The 7,555-nt window shown below is 45.0% G+C and overlaps 1 non-coding gene across 1 annotated transcript; it reads left to right on the top strand.

The window, feature by feature from the left end:
• The first annotated feature begins 383 nt into the window (after nucleotides 1-383).
• TRNAK-CUU (transfer RNA lysine (anticodon CUU)) lies at nucleotides 384-456 on the top strand. The gene has a single exon. It is a non-coding gene; the product is annotated as a tRNA-Lys (tRNA).
• The last annotated feature ends 7,099 nt before the right edge of the window (nucleotides 457-7,555 follow it).

Genomic DNA, 7,555 nt, shown 5'->3' with positions numbered 1-7,555 from the left:
AGACATCTTTCTAATTGCTATAGACCTATCAATGTTCGAAGTGAGCAAATTTCATTTCTTAAGAAGCACCTTCTTTGCTTGTCCTAGTCCTCCCTACTTCTGCTACCCAATTAACGGTATTCATCTATTTCCTTTAAGACTTCATTTCCTAACCTAATATTTCCTGGATCGCCTAACTTCGTTGGGCTGCACTCCATTACTTTTGTTTCGGACTTATTTATTTTCGTCTTGTACTCCTTCTTCAAGATTCTGTCCATACCATTCAGCAATTTCTCCAGAACTTCAGCAGACTCAGATAAAATAACAATATCATCCTCATATCTCGGGGTTTTTATTTTCTCTTCTTCGATTATCAGTCCTTTTCAGTTAACATATGATTTTAAGCCCGGCTAGCTCAGTCGGTAGAGCATGAGACTCTTAATCTCAGGGTCGTGGGCTCGAGCCCCACGCTGGGCGAGAAATTTGCTGTCCGCCTCTGTGGTGTAGTGGTTAGCGTGATTAGCTGCCACCCCCGGAGGCCCGGGTTCGATTCCCGGCTCTGCCACGAAATTTGAAAAGTGGTACGAGGGCTGGAACGGGGTCCACTCAGCCTCGGGAGGTCAACTGAGTAGAGGTAGGTTCGATTCCCACCTCAGCCATCCTGGAAGTGGTTTTCCGTGGTTTCCCACTTCTCCTCCAGGCGAATGCCGGGATGGTACCTAACTTAAGGCCACGGCCGCTTCCTTCCCTCTTCCTTGCCTATCCCTTCCAATCTTCCCATCCCTCCACAAGGCCCCTGTTCAGCATAGCAGGTGAGGCCGCCTGGGCGAGGTACTGGTCATACTCCCCAGTTGTATCCCCGACCCAGAGTCTGAAGCTCCAGGACACTGCCCTTGAGGCGGTAGAGGTGGGATCCCTCGCTCAGTCCGAGGGAAAAACCGAACCTGGAGGGTAAACAGATGATGATGATGATGATGATATGATTTTAAATATGCATTATAGATATTTCTAACCAAGTCTTAACACAAATCTAGTTGAAATCAAAACTACTTCAAATGCCAGTGACACAATGCAGTAGAGATACATCGTTAAGTTTAGATATGAAAGAAAAATGTATAGCTTTGCTGCTAACAATACTAACACCACTTTTGGTGGTATAAGGCCAACTTTTTATTTTAGAACTTGCTTTACGTAGCACCGACACATAGAAGCCTTATGACGACGAAGGGATAGAAAAGGGCTAGGAGTAGGATGGCATCGGCCGTGGCCTTAATTAAGGTGCAGTCCCAGCATTTGCCTGGTGTGAAAATGGGAAACCACGGAAAACCATCTTCAGGGCTGCCGATAGTTGGGTTCGAGCCCACTATCTCCTGGATGCAAGCTCACAGCTGCGCGCCCCTAACCACACGGCCGACTTGCCCAGTGCCTATGTGATTACAATTGAGGAGCTATCTGACGGTGATATGGCGGACGCGGTCTAGAAATCCAAGAATAACAGCCGAGAGGATTCGTCGTGCTGACCACACGACACCCCATAACCTGCTGTCCTTCGTGCCCTTGGTAGCTCATGGCCTTAGTATTTAGGGGTTGTAGTAAGGATGTAAAGGAGAGGGCATGTAATTATCTGGTAAGACCTCGACTAGAGTATGGTTCCATCGTATGGGAGCCTCACCAGAATTACTTGATACGAGAAATGGAAAAAATTCTAAGAAAAGCAGCTCGATTGTTTTCTGGGTGACTTCCGACAAAATAATAGCGTTCCGATTATGTTGTAAAGCTTGGCTGGGATGATTTGCGAGAAAGGAGACGACCTCCTCGAATATGTGGTATGTTCCGAGCTCTCAGTGGAGAGATGGCGTGGAATGACATTAACAGATTAATAAATTTGAGTAGTGTTTTTAAAATTATGAAATATTACAATTTGAAGGTAAAGTTGGAAGTCAAGGGGCCAAATTGGAGTAAATATTCATTTATGGAAAGAGGAGTTAGGGATTGGATAAATTTACCAAGGGAAGTGTCCACTAAATTTCCAAATTCTTTGCAAGTATTTAAGAAAAGACTAGTTTTTTTTTTTTTTTGCTAAGCGCTTTACGTCGCACCGACACAGATAGGTCTTATGGCGACGATGGGATAGGAAAGGCCTAGGAGTTGGAAGGAAGCGGTCGTGGCCTTAATTAAGGTACAGCCCCAGCATTTGCCTGGTGTGAAAATGGGAAACCACGGAAAACCATCTTCAGGGCTGCCGATAGTGGGATTCGAACCTACTACGCCTCTACGCGCACGGCCAACTCGCCCGGTGGAAAAGACTACTTAAACAACAGATAGGGAATCTGTCACCTGGGCGACTGACCTAAATCCAGATCGGTTGTGACTGATGATTTAACATTCCCGTCTGGAGAGTGAAGGATTTCGGTTCGGGTCCCAGGAGCGGTCATAGTTTTAGCTCATTTTTGCTGTATGGTTTATTTGCTTGGACCTCCAGGGCATCCCCTGTGACCTAGTTTACCACGGAGAAGTGCATTTTGGCGCCCGCCAGTGGAAAGTCTGCTGGATGCTATTAGGACCGTCCTGTGCATATTAAATATTATGCTCAGACTTTCACTGCCCCCTCCACGCGGAAGTAATTTTCAAGAGAGTTCTGGGATGCCGTAAATGATTGGCTCGTTCCACTTTCCCCGCTCGAGCGGCTCCAGCCCCTGAGCTATGCACGACTCCCCCGCACACAGAATCCCAGCTGCGCACAGCAGTTGAGTGCAAAGTGACTTAACTCCAAAAAAATTAAAATTACAGGGAATAAGTCACTTTTATCTGGAAGATATATCCTCGTCTCATTCTCACCATACAGAAAAGAAACCAATCCAGATCTTGCAGTAGTGTTTGAATATGGTCGTAATGAAGGAATTAAGAAGAAAGATGGATGAAGAGCTCAGGTGTAAGTATTGTTCGAAAATAAAGAAATACCTCCTTCTACTTACTTTTCCCCAAGTTTCGAATTCTCTTCACCATTTGCAACCAGGGAAAGAACATCTCCCTTTCGCTTATTAAAATGAAGGACACTCACTTGTGGTTTAAAATGTAAGACATTATTAGGAAAATGTTAAATGTAGGCACATTAAACTCCACAACTAAATCACTACCCAAACACTAAACCTCATCTTTCACGTCGTCGCCGGTGTTTGAATTTTCGCGGCTTGGGCGAAGAGCGATGCCGCCACTCGCGTGATTGGTGTTTGGTGTTCGCCGCTGTGCAGGCGAAAATGACAACATTTTGGACTCGATTTTCACGGTTGATGAAACCTGGGCGTTCCACTTCACACCTGAGACCAAAGAACAATCACGCGAGTGGCGGCATCGCTCTTCGCCCAAGCCGCGAAAATTCAAACACCGGCGACGACGTGAAAGATGAAGTTCAACGCTTCCTCAACGGCGCGGCATGGCGGCCATCTGATATGACACGGGCATATAAAAACTGTCAGAGCATCTACAAAAATGCATTGACCGAAATGGTGATAACATAGAAAAACAGATAAATGTTCTACCTTTAAAATGATGTAAATATTATAGAAATAAAAAGTTCTTTGTACTTAACAGAAAATATGAAATCTTATTTTTGGGATTACCCTCGAATAACTTACAGGTTTTATATTTAGTTGAGTATTGATATAATAAAAAGGGTAACAACACCTGTCAAAGAAACTTAACAATTACACTTGTCTTAAGAACGTATGTTATACAAAGAGCCTGGTTTCTTTGTTGGCCTAGGGAGCAATATAGAACAGTAAAATTCTACACAATATAATTTTTAAAAGTTCTATTTCACTAGAACAATACCTTTGACAGAGACTGTTATTAGCCAGTTTCTTTCATCTCTCCACTGCGCTAATATATGTGAAAAATCCCTCTAAACATTCCACGAGAGGGTAGGACATTACAGAAAAATGTTAGTCTATACGCTATTCTTCTGGAGGGAACACACATTGTCTGATATGTGGGTCAGTTCAGAAATGGATGTTTGTTCACTTTCAAGTTGTTTCATATCATCGCGTAACACACACATTAAAAATGCAAATTATATAAACATGCTTTACTCAGTATATTTTGAAAAAAAGAAGAATCTTAGCTGCTTTTTTTTCTAGAGGCTTTACGTCGCACCGACACAGATAGGTCTTATGGCGACGATGGGATAGGAAAGGACAAGGAGTTGGAAGGAAGCGGCCGTGGCCTTAATTAAGGTACAGCCCCAGCATTGCCTGGTGTGAAAATGGGAAACCACGGAAAACCATTTTCAGGGCTGCCGATAGTGGGATTCGAACCTACTATCTCCCGGATGCAAGCTCACAGCCGCGCGCCTCTACGCGCACGGCCAACTCGCCCGGTAAAGAAGAAGAAGAAGAAGAAGAATCTAAGCACTCATCTGTGTCGGTGCGACGTAAAGCAATTTGTAGAGGAAAAAAATCACGTAGGCTGATTGGACCTCGAACCAGCCCTCAGATCCAGTTAAAAATCCCTGAGCTGTCCGGTAATCGAAACCTGAGTTTCCGGATAAGGAGCATACACGCTATCTCACTGTCTACTACCGGTGGAAAATATTTGTAAACAGTACGCGTAGTTTGAATTGTAAGCTGAGGAAGAGTGACGTCATCAGTCGTCTCTGCTTACCAAGTTACGTGTAAGGCCTTGGAAGCACTAAGCCGTCTCCATCACCTTCGCTTCGATTATATCATGTCGAGTTAGTCACAGAGTGGTGGTGTTTATATCTATTTTAAGATTGCTTTTCGTGACTGACCGAGGAAAATGGTCTCGATAGTGAAGGGGGTGGGGGGGAGGAGGAATCAGTTGAGTTGCTCAGCTGATAGAACGCTGATTTCGGAGTCCAAATTGACGGGTTCGATCCTGAATCAGACCCATACTGAAATACGCCAGCTTCGTGTTAGAAGATTTACCGGGACGTAAAAGAACTGAGAGACAATTCGTCGTCTCCGGTAACCAGCTTGTGAGACCTAAAATTATTATTATTATTATTATTATTATTATTATTATTATTATTATTATTATTATTATTATTATTATTATTATTATTATTATTTCTTCGAAGTGGTTTTGCGTGGTTTCCCCACTTATCCACCAGGCAAATGCTGGGATGGTACCTAACTTAAGGCCACGGCCGCTTCCTTGTCTATCCCTTCCAATGTTCCAATCCCCAACAAGGCCCCTGAACAGCATAACAGGTGAGACCGCCTGGGCGAGGTACTGGTCCTCCACCCTAGTTGTATACCCGACCAAGTGTCTCACGCTCCAGCACACTGCCCTTGAGGAGGTAGAGGTGTTATCCCTCGCTGCGTCTGGGAGAGAAACCAAACCTGAAAGTTAAATGAGTTATATAAGTAAATAAATCAATCAATAAATGAAATAAAGCATACACCTGGATATATCATTGAAAGCACCTTTTACAGTGACATATTACTTGTTATACAGTGATAGCTAATTGGAAGTGTCCAAGTCCATGGCTAAATGGTTAGCGTGCTGGCCTTTGGTCCAGCGGGTCGCGAGTTCGATTTCCGGCCGGGCCAGAGATTTTAGCCCTCATTGGGTAATTAGGATTGCTGAGAGGCTGTACGTGTGTGAGCCTCACAGACAAGCAGGTTGCCTATACGGCGTCAACTCGAAAGACGTGCTCTTCAGAGGCCGTTTGCCGTTATAATTGGAAGTGATCAACTCATAATAAGTCAAAGATAATAATCAATATGTCCTAATCGTGGATGCGTTTCCACAACCACAGTGACGATACCTGGGGCGGGAACCGGAACGTGCGTTTTGATGCATGTTCGCGTGGGAAGAGCCTACTGCTCTTTTACCATGTACAACTTGACACGTTATGACTTTGACACCGTGCAAACATCACCGACCTCGGCTGGGAATGAACCAACAATCTCGGTGTTATGGATCTAACGCGCTAACCATGCACCCACCGGCACCGTCTATCGCTAACATGACTCGATGAGAAAATAAATTATTCTCACTTATAGTCAGTTGTAGGAGATACCTCGAACATAGACTTTTAGTAATAATACCAAAAAACATGGCGCAATGCACCTGAAGGGCCTTGGCCTACCAATTGATCGCTGCTCAGCCCGAAGGTCTGCAGATTACGACGTGTCGTGTGGTCGCACGACGAACCCCCTCCGCCGTCATTCTTGGCTTTCTAGACCGGAGCCGCTATCTCAGCGTCAGGTAGCTCTTCAATTGTAATCACAGTAGATGAGAAAGGATGGCGCAGCGTTCGCAGAACACAGACTTGTACAAGAAAAAGGCAATTTCAATGCAAGCTAAATTCAGACATTATGACGCGGTGATTAAACCCGAATGTCTCTATGGAAGTGAATGCCTCGGAGTTACTGGAAAGGCTGGTCTGAGAGAAGTTAAGAGGAAGGTCCTTGGAAAGATAATGGGACCAAAGATCGTGGCTGGACTCTACCGGTTGCGAGGATGAGAGGAACTGTATAAAAAAACCGAACGACTGATGGAAAACATCAAGAAGCGACTACTTAAGTTCTATGGCTACTTATTTAGAATGGAAGACACTCGGATGACTAAGAAATATTTAACCATACTCGATAGTAGATCTAACACATGTGATAAGTGGTTCAGGGTACTCAGGAAGGATCTGAAAAAATGTGGACTAAATCGTGAAGACATTGTTAACAGAACCAAGTACAGTACTTGGTAACTTTCGTGAAGCTGAACTGTGGGTGGACAGCAGAAAGGAGACAGGCTGCCAGAGATAATTCAGTTATGAAATGAAATGGCGTATGGATTTTAGTGCCGGGAGTGTCCGAGGACACGTTCTGATCGCCAGATGCAAGTCTTTTGATTTGACACCCGTAGGCGACCTGCGCGTCGTGATCAGGATGAAATGATGACGAAGACGACACATACACCCAGCCCCCGTGGCAGCGAAATTAACCAATCATGATTAAAATTCCCGACCCTGCCGGGAATCGAACCCGGGACTCATGTGACCAAAGGTCAGCACGTTAACCATTTAGCCATGGAGCCGGGGAATGCAACGATACTGGGCTGCAAAGAAAGCTTCTAAAATGTGTAAATGTTGCTTATTGTGGACTCTAGTGGCTGTAAACCTCTAAAATAATAATAATAATAATAATAATAATAATAATAATAATAATAATAATCCATGGCCGCCTCTGTGGTGTAGTGGTTAGCGTGATTAGCTGCCACCCCCGGAGGTCCGGGTTCGATTCCCGGCTCTGCCACGAAATTTGAAAAGTGGTACGAGGGCTGGAACGGGGTCCACTCAGCCTCGGGAGGTCAACTGAGTAGAGGTGGGTTCGATTCCCACCTGAGCCATCCTGGAAGTGGTTTTCCGTTGTTTCCCACTTCTCCTCCAGGCGAATGCCGGGATGGTACCTAACTTAAGGCCACGGCCGCTTTCTTCCCTCTTCCTTGCCTATCCCTTCCAATCTTCCCATCCCTCCACAAGGCCCCTGTTCAGCATAGCAGGTGAGCCGCCTGGGCGAGGTACTGGTCATACTCCCCAGTTGTATCCCCCGACCAA

The sequence above is a fragment of the Anabrus simplex genome, chromosome 8, assembly GCF_040414725.1.
Source record: "Anabrus simplex isolate iqAnaSimp1 chromosome 8, ASM4041472v1, whole genome shotgun sequence".
Lineage (NCBI taxonomy): Eukaryota > Metazoa > Arthropoda > Insecta > Orthoptera > Tettigoniidae > Anabrus > Anabrus simplex.
Note: the sequence above shows the minus strand (reverse complement) of the source record. Positions and strands in the feature narration are given on the sequence as shown.